Source organism: Hevea brasiliensis, chromosome 14, assembly GCF_030052815.1.
Source record: "Hevea brasiliensis isolate MT/VB/25A 57/8 chromosome 14, ASM3005281v1, whole genome shotgun sequence".
Classification (NCBI taxonomy): domain Eukaryota; kingdom Viridiplantae; phylum Streptophyta; class Magnoliopsida; order Malpighiales; family Euphorbiaceae; genus Hevea; species Hevea brasiliensis.
Window position 1 is genome coordinate 24,105,025 of NC_079506.1, and position 9,701 is coordinate 24,114,725.

The window sequence follows — 9,701 nt, forward strand, 5'->3', positions numbered from 1 at the left end:
TGTTTGTTATTTATTGTTAGTTACAAATTTACATGTGTATGGTGCTAGTTAGCTAGGTGGAAACAAGTTTATTAGTTTGTTACTTTTCTCTTGTATTCTTGCTCTGTATAAAAACATTTTGTACTTAGAACAATAAATTCAGAGAATTCAATTCCCAATTTCATTTTCTGTTAGAATTGGATCATTGATCATCTCATTAATGTTGATTCTTCTCTAGTGTGCTCTATATATATCCAGGTTGCCCACTTGGTGTAATCTCCTATTTACTTTGAATTCATGTTTTAATTGGTTTTTATAAATATCTTTCTCTAAATTTCTTTCTTTGAAGGTGGGGGATCCTAATTTGGATCACAAGTGTTGGCAAAGACCAAAACCATAATAGAGAAAAGGCTATTATTACAAGTTAATATATCTTTCCCAAGAATCTATGTAGCTACAATGGCATTAGCATTGCTTGTGTTGAAGAAAATCAATTCCTCTTATTCTATTTTGCTTGTCACGCATGTTCAATAACTCTTCAATTTTGTTGACACTTAATTATAAAGGTTCCTATAATGTGAAATCGCTTCTTTTATTTTATGTAATAGAAAATTTGTGTTTAGAACATACAATATTCCTTGTAATGTGAAACATGGTAAAGTTATGAGGATTGAAACCAATTAAGTTGCTGCTTTTTTGTTTTTAGAGTAGGTTCTATTATCCAGGATAAATATGTTCCATGTAGAAGGAATGTCAAGGAGAATCTTGAACTTAATATGTATAGAGAAACAACTAAAGGCTTCGTGTGTAAGCTTATTCTAGATTCAATTATAATAGATACCCTAATTTTATTTAATAAGTAATAATATAATATTCTTTTTTTTTTTTTCTATATCACATCGGTCCGTGTAGATTATATCTTTTTCTCTTATGAGAATCCAGATTGAAAGCTTGCAACAACAACATTGGATTGAAGAGAAGCCATGGTGAATGTAATTGTAATTCTAGAAATTTTCTATATAATATATTAAAATAAGAAGCCTTGTATGTATTATTTTACTGTTTTAAATCTATAACTACTTGTGAGGAACTCCTTTCAATATTGATAAAATTTTTCAATTGCTCTATGATGTTTCGATTTTATTATTTTTATTTTTTAGTTATAATTATTATTTTTAATTTTAATTTTTTAAGAAAATTCATCATGTTTAATCTTGGAAAATAACATAGAATTTTTTTTTTTTTACAATATAATCCTTTTATAGCTTAGAAATTAGTATAAATATATCTTGGAAAGGAAAAAATAATGAATGAGAAGATACATAGAAATAAAAGAACTGACAATTATAATAAATATAAAATGATTATATGTTAAATTATTAATTTATTTATAACATATATGAAAAATATAATCAAGTATAGGATTGAGCATTCGATTCAAATCAAACCAAACCAAATCGAAATGAATAAAAAATCGAATTAAACAAAGCCTCTCTATTTTGGTTTGATTTAGTTTGAATCGATCGGTTTTGAGTTTTGATTAGTTTTTTAATTTAGACTTCATTTTTAAGTTATTTAGTATGATTTTGACTTTGATTTGAACCTAATAACCATTAATAAATGAAATTAAACAATTTATACATATAAAATTACATATAATTCATAAATTTCCTATAAAAATAAAGTAATTTAAAAATTAATAAAGCAATTCAGTTCAGTTCAGTTCAGTTCAATTGATTTTTTCTCTCTCAAACCAAACCGAACCAAAATAACCGAAATTTTTAGAATGTAAAGCCGAATCGAACCAAGTTATCTTAAAACCTGAACCAAATTATCGAATTAAGGCAATTCAGTATACTAAAATGATTTTTAAAAGATATTGAACTAATTAACAATAATTTTTATTGAGGGATATTTATTGACCTTATATTCTCACATATTCTATATAATAATCCTTATAAATTTTGAATTATTATAAATAAATTTTTAATTAAATATTTAATTAAATAAATTATATATTTTATTGTTATTTTATTATAAATAATTATATTGTAAATAAAAATAGTAATTTAGAAATTCACTAATTAAAAATAATATATATATATTACTTTTCTTTAAATAATTTTGTAAATTATAAATAATACTATAATCTTCTTAATAATTTTATCTCTTTAATTAAATTTTGATTTATATTAAAGAAAAGATATAGATATAAAATAATTAGAATTTATTATAATTAGTATATCATATATAAGAGATTTTGATATTTTATAGTATTTTTTAACAAAAGTATGAAAACAATAATTATTCTTATTATTCGAGATAAACTTAAATTTTTTTAATAAAAAATTATTTTTTAATTTTTACTTTAAATTTTATAAAATTTAATATTTCAAAATATTATAATTGATTATGAACAAATGTAACGAGTTTAAAAAATGTGCAACCCACGATTATAAAAAGGCTAGTACATAAATTTACCAATGTATGTCTTGTATTAAGCTCGTTAATTATAAAAATAATTACGCACAATTGTAGTAATAAAATCTTTTTATCTTCCATTTGTACCATAACCTCCTTCCTCCAAATTTTATAAAATTATTTTTTACTTAATTCCAGTTAAATTTATTAAATTTTTTTTTATTAAATTTTACTATCGCCTCAGATTACTATCATTATTCAATTTTAATTTATTCATAAATATTCTTAATTTTTAATATGAGTAATAAATATATATACACACAAATAATATAATGAGGAGCCTTGTAACTGATTCTTATTTTTTTTATATGATGCTATTTTATTCAATATTGAGTTGCACATGTTACTTTATAATTGGCCTATTAACTTTCAACATACATAGAGCTGGCCTTGATATGCAAATGGCTCTTAATTTCACATTTTATTCCTTACACGAAATGAAACTTTGAAAATGCATCATAAAAATTAAAATTTACTCATAAAATCAGTTCATCATAAAAATATGAATTTCTCCACCACAATTAAAAAGTTTAAAAATCAGAATTCAAAACTATTTTATTAAATCATGGATAAAAATATTTGGGAGACCTCAAAAATTTAAAATAAAATATTTTCAAATAATTTTGGCAAAATTATAATTTCGAATCTATACATTTGTGATGAAGTTCAAAGACTTGTGACTAAGACAAGAGCGAAATCTAGCTCAAAAATCCACCTTAAAGCAGAAATGTGATTTCTTATGGCGATTAAAAGCAGCAGCTCTTCATCGTTTTAATGTTTTGCATATAACGGCGACTGAAACGGCACAAGAAAAACATGTTCCACGCTGCTCGGTAGCCAGTGCTGTTATAGCAGTGTCAAATCAATCCCACATCGGGCAGAGTTGGGAATTATTAATAATTTATCAATTCAACGAGGACACATGGAAATCGCTGAGCTCAGTTGCGTGGGCTTGTGACCCAAGCGGGAGCTTCAAGGTGATGGAACGTCACTCTAGCCCAGATAACCGGATTTGGTCTGGCTAATTTCTGGCTTGCCCGCTCCAAGCTGGGAGTTGAACTATGGGTCCCAGGCGAAGGTCTGGAACTCCTGGTTCTTAGAGCAGAGGGTAATGCGTGAGGCTGGCTTCACAGAGTAGCGATCACCTCTCGCTCCTGGCAGTGGAAGGAAAACAAGTCGGTGCCACCCGGCTCCGTATGGCTTGATGGGCTGTGCTAACTGGACCATCATTTTTTTTTTTACTTTTTTCTTTAAATAAAATAATTAAAAAATAATTAAAGACATGTTAAATAACAAATATAATTTTAATAATGTGTTTTAATAAATTTACATTTTGGTGTGATCAATAAATAAAAAATTTGTATATCAAAAATAAAGTTTTTATATTAATTTAAAATTTTTAAAACTTTAATATTTAAAAATTTAATAGGGTAAAATTAACTCAATATAATTAATATTTTTATGTGAAAAAAAAGACCTACTAAATTGAAGTGAACAATTTATTTTTATATTTATGAAAAAGAGAATTTAATAATTAAATTTATGAAAATAATTAACCTCTCCCTTCAAATTTTATAAAATTATTTTTTACTTAATTCTGATTAAATTTTTTTAATTAAATTTTACACATCATCTCAATTTATATGACTGTAATACCATCATTATTAAATTTTAATTTATTTTATAAATATTCTTAAACTTTAATATGAGTAATATATTAACATTATTTTTAAAAAGTCATATGGGGACCTACAAAATTTAAAATGAAATATTTTTACCTAATTTGGGCAAAATATAATTGTGATGAAGTTCAAAAGACAATATTGAGTACTACCTCTAAAGTCCACCTTAAAGCTTTGCTCGTGGCCAAGGTGGTCGCTGTAAGAAGTCTCAATCCCACATCGGCCAGAAATAGTTTATAAATCTCATGGATGGCTGGATTAGCAGCTTACGCTGGTGATCCGAGCGGCGGCCAAAAGGCGATGGAACGTTGTCGTTTATCTTTCTTCATTTAAATATTTTTTAAATAAATATTTATCTAATTTCTATATAATTATATTTGTTAATTATAAATACACGCACCTATCTATTTATTTACATATAAAAAAGTGAAGAATTTTTTTTAATATTGTCACATAGCTACAAATAATAACAAATTAATTACAAATTAAATTAAAATAATAAGAGATTTGTAATTATTATCTTTTAAGTGACAATTAATAAAAAATCTGTATCTACATTAAAAGAAAATTACTTAATTATTTTATTATTAATTTCTCTATCTCAATTAATAAATTAATTTCATTGTTTTAATTTTCACATGAAATATTATGAAAAGAAGTTGATTTGTGAAAATAGTAACAAATTAATTATTAATTAAATTAATAAAAAATTTCGTATCTATTATTTTTATATAATAATTAATGAAAAACCTCCATTCATATTAGTAAAAAATTATTTAATTATTTTCAATTAATTTCTTTAATTACTAAATTAATTTTCCATTGAAATTCTTCAACTAATTTTCAACTTATTTCCTCTTTTTTTTTTTATTTAGTAAATTAGGTTTCACATTTATTAATAAGAAATTTCTTAATTTATTTATAGCCTAATCAATAGAAAAAAAAAATTTTAGTTATTTTTATGCACAAATGTGATTATGTAAAAAATTATCTTATTTAATTTTTAATTATTATCTTATTTAATTTTTTAATTATTTTTTCTTTTATGTATTAATAGAAAAATTAATTTGCTTTATGCATAAGAATTATTATATATTATAATAAATCTGAAATTAATTTAAAATTTAACCTTTCCCAAAAGAAAATTGAATTTAAACATTATTTTTTTAATCATTTCCTTTTCTCTAATTCTTTGTAAATTTAGAATATACTATTTTAATTAACATAGTTTTTATATCGATAAAATGTCATAAAAAAAGTTATGGAATAATATAAAAAATTATTTTTTAGCTTGTGTATATATGATATTAAAATTAAATATAAAGTATTAATTATAATACAAAGCATAAAAATTTAATCTATAAAAAAATAAATATAATTTGAGAAAATAAAATTCTTAAACATGATTTCATTTTATAAAAATTGATGAAAAAGTGAAAAAGGAAAATTAAAAAGTAAGTCTTTTGAATTTAGGACTAAGTTGAAAGATTTTAATTACAATCTAACGTTGATTAACGATGATTGATTTAAGAAAATTAAAATGGATAAATTAAAATTTTATCAAGACAATTTCATATAATAAATGAGTTAATCTTTTTATTTTCAAATCAAATAAATCAATTTTTACATTTTGAATTTGCTAATAAATTAATTTTTCTGTATAAAAAGTTATATTTTTCTATTACCCTTGGTTTTTTTTATTATCTAATTATTGAAATTTATTAAAATTAATAATTCCTTATGTATTTTTAAGATTTTGTTGTGAAGAAGAACATTTGACAAAAATGTTTAACAGAAAATATTGAAGAAAAATATTGTAAGAAAAAAATTATTTTCAAGATAAATTAATTTGAAGAATAAAATTTTTAAGAAATTTCTTTAAAAAAATTTAGTATTTAGTGTCATGGCCCAACATATGGGCCGGACTGGCACTAGGACTTGGGCCAGCCTAAAGCCCCCGATGTCCGTAGTAAGCCTAACTATTCCTCAACCCAACTCTAAGGCTCATTTGGGCCCAATTTCAAGAATTCAACCGGACAGAGTCCTGCCATAAAATGGACTATTTAACGGAGAGTTTTTGACTCGTCCGACCTGTAAATACAATATATAATAAATTGGAGAGCTCAGCTCACCCTCCACATAATCAAAATATTATAATTCAAATGGAAGCTCAGCTCCCTCATCCAATCCCATCATGCATACAGTTAATAATTTTACAGGTCCAACATAACTTTTATAATACAGGCCCAAAATAAAAATAAGTGCTTCTAACACATGCGGAGTCTAAAATTTAACTCAATTATACAGAATACATTAAATACTATTAATGGACCTGCGAAGAAGAAGAGTAGGTTAGCCACAACAAATAATCCTCCTGTAGCCTGGAAAAATATATGAACAGGAGTGAGCGTTCGACTCAGAGAGTAAAATATCAATTTTAACCATAATCTCTATAGCTATCTAAAGCTAATGCACCATGTGGAGTGAAATGCAACATCGTCATAATTTTCATATCATAACAGCAAAAAAGCAATTTAGAGCACTCACACACCCAATACTGTTAAACAATACATATATGGGAGTTGATCCCCTATACAACCCTCTTAATCCAACCTCTGCCAGTGAGTGTCTTTCAAGCCGAACTTTCGCTTAATAAACTAAATGCAGAGTCCTAGCCAATGTCTCTCAAGCCGTGTCTACCCTGAAGGACCGGGTCCCAGCGAGTGTCTCTCAAGCCGTGTCTACCCGTCCTGTCCATATTGAATACCATACCACACGCATGCTATGTACACACACTACTCCAAATTACCACAAACAACATCCATGGCACTTCAACAATCATGAATGCAATATAAAACATGTCTAGTATTTAACTATATAGATACATATTTATAAGTGATGCATGGGCATGTTTGAACATATAATAATATCGAAATTACAATTAAAATTAATATTTTACTCAGACTTAACCGAAGTCACTTTGGCGGCTGGGTGGAGGAGGAAGGCTGTCCCGACTCATCTGATAATTTTATTACAATTATTTAATACATTTGACTCAATACAAACTAAGAAAAGACCAAAGACACCCTAAGTTGTGCTGAAAATCCGGTAGAGTCTCCTCTATACCTATGACCTACTCAACCTGCAAAATAGTTCAAATAACACTTCTAAACTCAACCTATATCTCATCATCAATATATGGCCCCTCCTGGGCCTTCCAAACCAAGCAATAATCATAACATCAGACAACTCAATTATAAGACTTAAAACTAATATTTTTCAAAAACTATCCAAACTAACTCTAAAAATTTTATAAACCTGCCCCGCGGTCCTTAACAATATTATAAGGCTATTCCAATAGGAATCGTAATTTTCTTATCATCCACGAATATTTTATAAATTTTATTATAACCCAGTACAAAGCAAAAATTGAGTAATATAGAATTCGAGTTTACCTATGCCAAATCCGACAACTGGAACGCGTCCAGAACGTCTGAAAACGCTAGGGTAGCCTATAATCTTGACTCGGTTCTGAAATAGTTCTAGCAGCTTATCTGCTCGGCCCGAAATTGCAGATCCGGGCGACGATCGAATTTCCTCGAAATGAAAGTACATACGCGAAGTCCACAATACCAGGGTTAGAATAAAATATATATATATATATATATATATATATATATGTGTGTGTGTATATATATATATATATATATATATATATATATATATATATATATATATATATATATATACACACACACATATATATATATATATATATATATAATAATTATTTGAAAATTAGATATGTTACATTCTTCCTCCCTTATAGAAAATTCGTCCTCGAATTTTATACAAGGCAAAACAATGATACATAGTTGCATATCAAACTTATAAGTACTTGCTGTGCGTATCCCGCTCTAACTTCCAAGTGCATTCCTCCATAGATTAACTCCTCCATAGGACTAACCATAGGGATTTTCTTTGATCAAAGTTGTCTCATCTGATAGTCTACTATGGCTACTAGTTGCTCCTCAAAGATCAAATTCTCATTTAACTCCATTGTGTCTGGTCGCAGCACATGAGAAGGATCGGGAACATACTTTCTAAGCATGGAAATGTGGAATACTGGGTGGACATGAGAAAGGTTTGGTGGCAACTCTAACTGATAGGCAACTGCTCCCACTCTGTCCATGATCTTAAAAGGTCCTATATAACGGAGTGTCAATTTGCCTTTTCTTTCCAAATCTCATAACCCTTTTCATAGGAGAAACCTTCAAGAACACGGTCACCCCTTGCAAATTTTACATCTTTCGGCCTTGGATCTACATGGATGGTTAAAAATTTTTATGTCTATCTGCCCCTGTCGTAGTATGCCAGCTACCATCCTTCTTCTGAGTCTAAACCATCACATCTGACTAGTCGTTTACCCCTCTTTTTTTTTGTCATCTCTAGTACTCATTATAACTCCACTACTCTCGACTTGATATCTGATAACTTTAATCAACTTTGGTGCTTACCTCACTTTTATTACGCCCTAAGGTGTCTCTTGGTGACTTCAATACTCATTCATTTGTTTCAATAATCTCTGTTTTCTAAAAACATGACTTATGTTCCTTACCCTATAGTATCATATGAAATGCTTTCTTGTAGCACCTATCATATACATCTCGTTCAAAACCTTTACTAGTCCTATAACCTCAATGGTCAATACTTATAAATCTTCTCACTCCCATGATACTTCAAATTTTCAATCTCTTTTGTGTCATTAATAAGGTCCTTAGACCAGCTCTTGTCCATCTTATGTAACTAGTTATGTAGAGCTCCATCCAAGTGTCAAGCGTACCCTACACCACTTATCAATATTGAAAAGTGAACTAGGTCTCTTCTCTTATAGGACAAATGTATTTGTATTCCCTGACAACCCAGTTAATGCAACTTTATCGTTTCCCACTCCTTCTCTGGAATGTAAATATCTAGACTTCTTCCTAAAGCTTTTTAGTATGTGGCCTACTTCTGACACATTGGCACTCAGATCAAGGCTCTACTACTCCTTTAATCTATCATCTCATAATAACTTATTTCAAACATCTCTTAGTGTGTTCCTAGCATACCTATTCCTTCTTATCCTCATCATTATAACTAGCTCTACCGAGCTTTCTTCCTGTCCTTTGGATCTTATCCACTTTCTTTTCCTATTTCTGCTATCGTTGATATCTTTTCAACATGCTGTACTTATTCCTTAATCTTAGTCCTATCTCACCCTTACACCTTTTCCTTCAAGGATGTCCATCCTATCATCAACTTTAACTTTCTTTTTATTTCTTAATCTTATCTTGATTACGAGTTCAATTACTTTGAGAATTCTAACCATGCGATTAACTTCTACTAGCACATTCTTCACATTATGTAACACTTAGAATTAAACATAGAAAATTCTTTTTGTATCCCCTTTCCCAACTTAACTATCAGAATATTATCATTTCCTACCAGCCTTAGTAGGAAATTGCTCATCCTGGATGGATAGGAGCCCTAGAAACTATAAGTTCCATCTAAACTAAC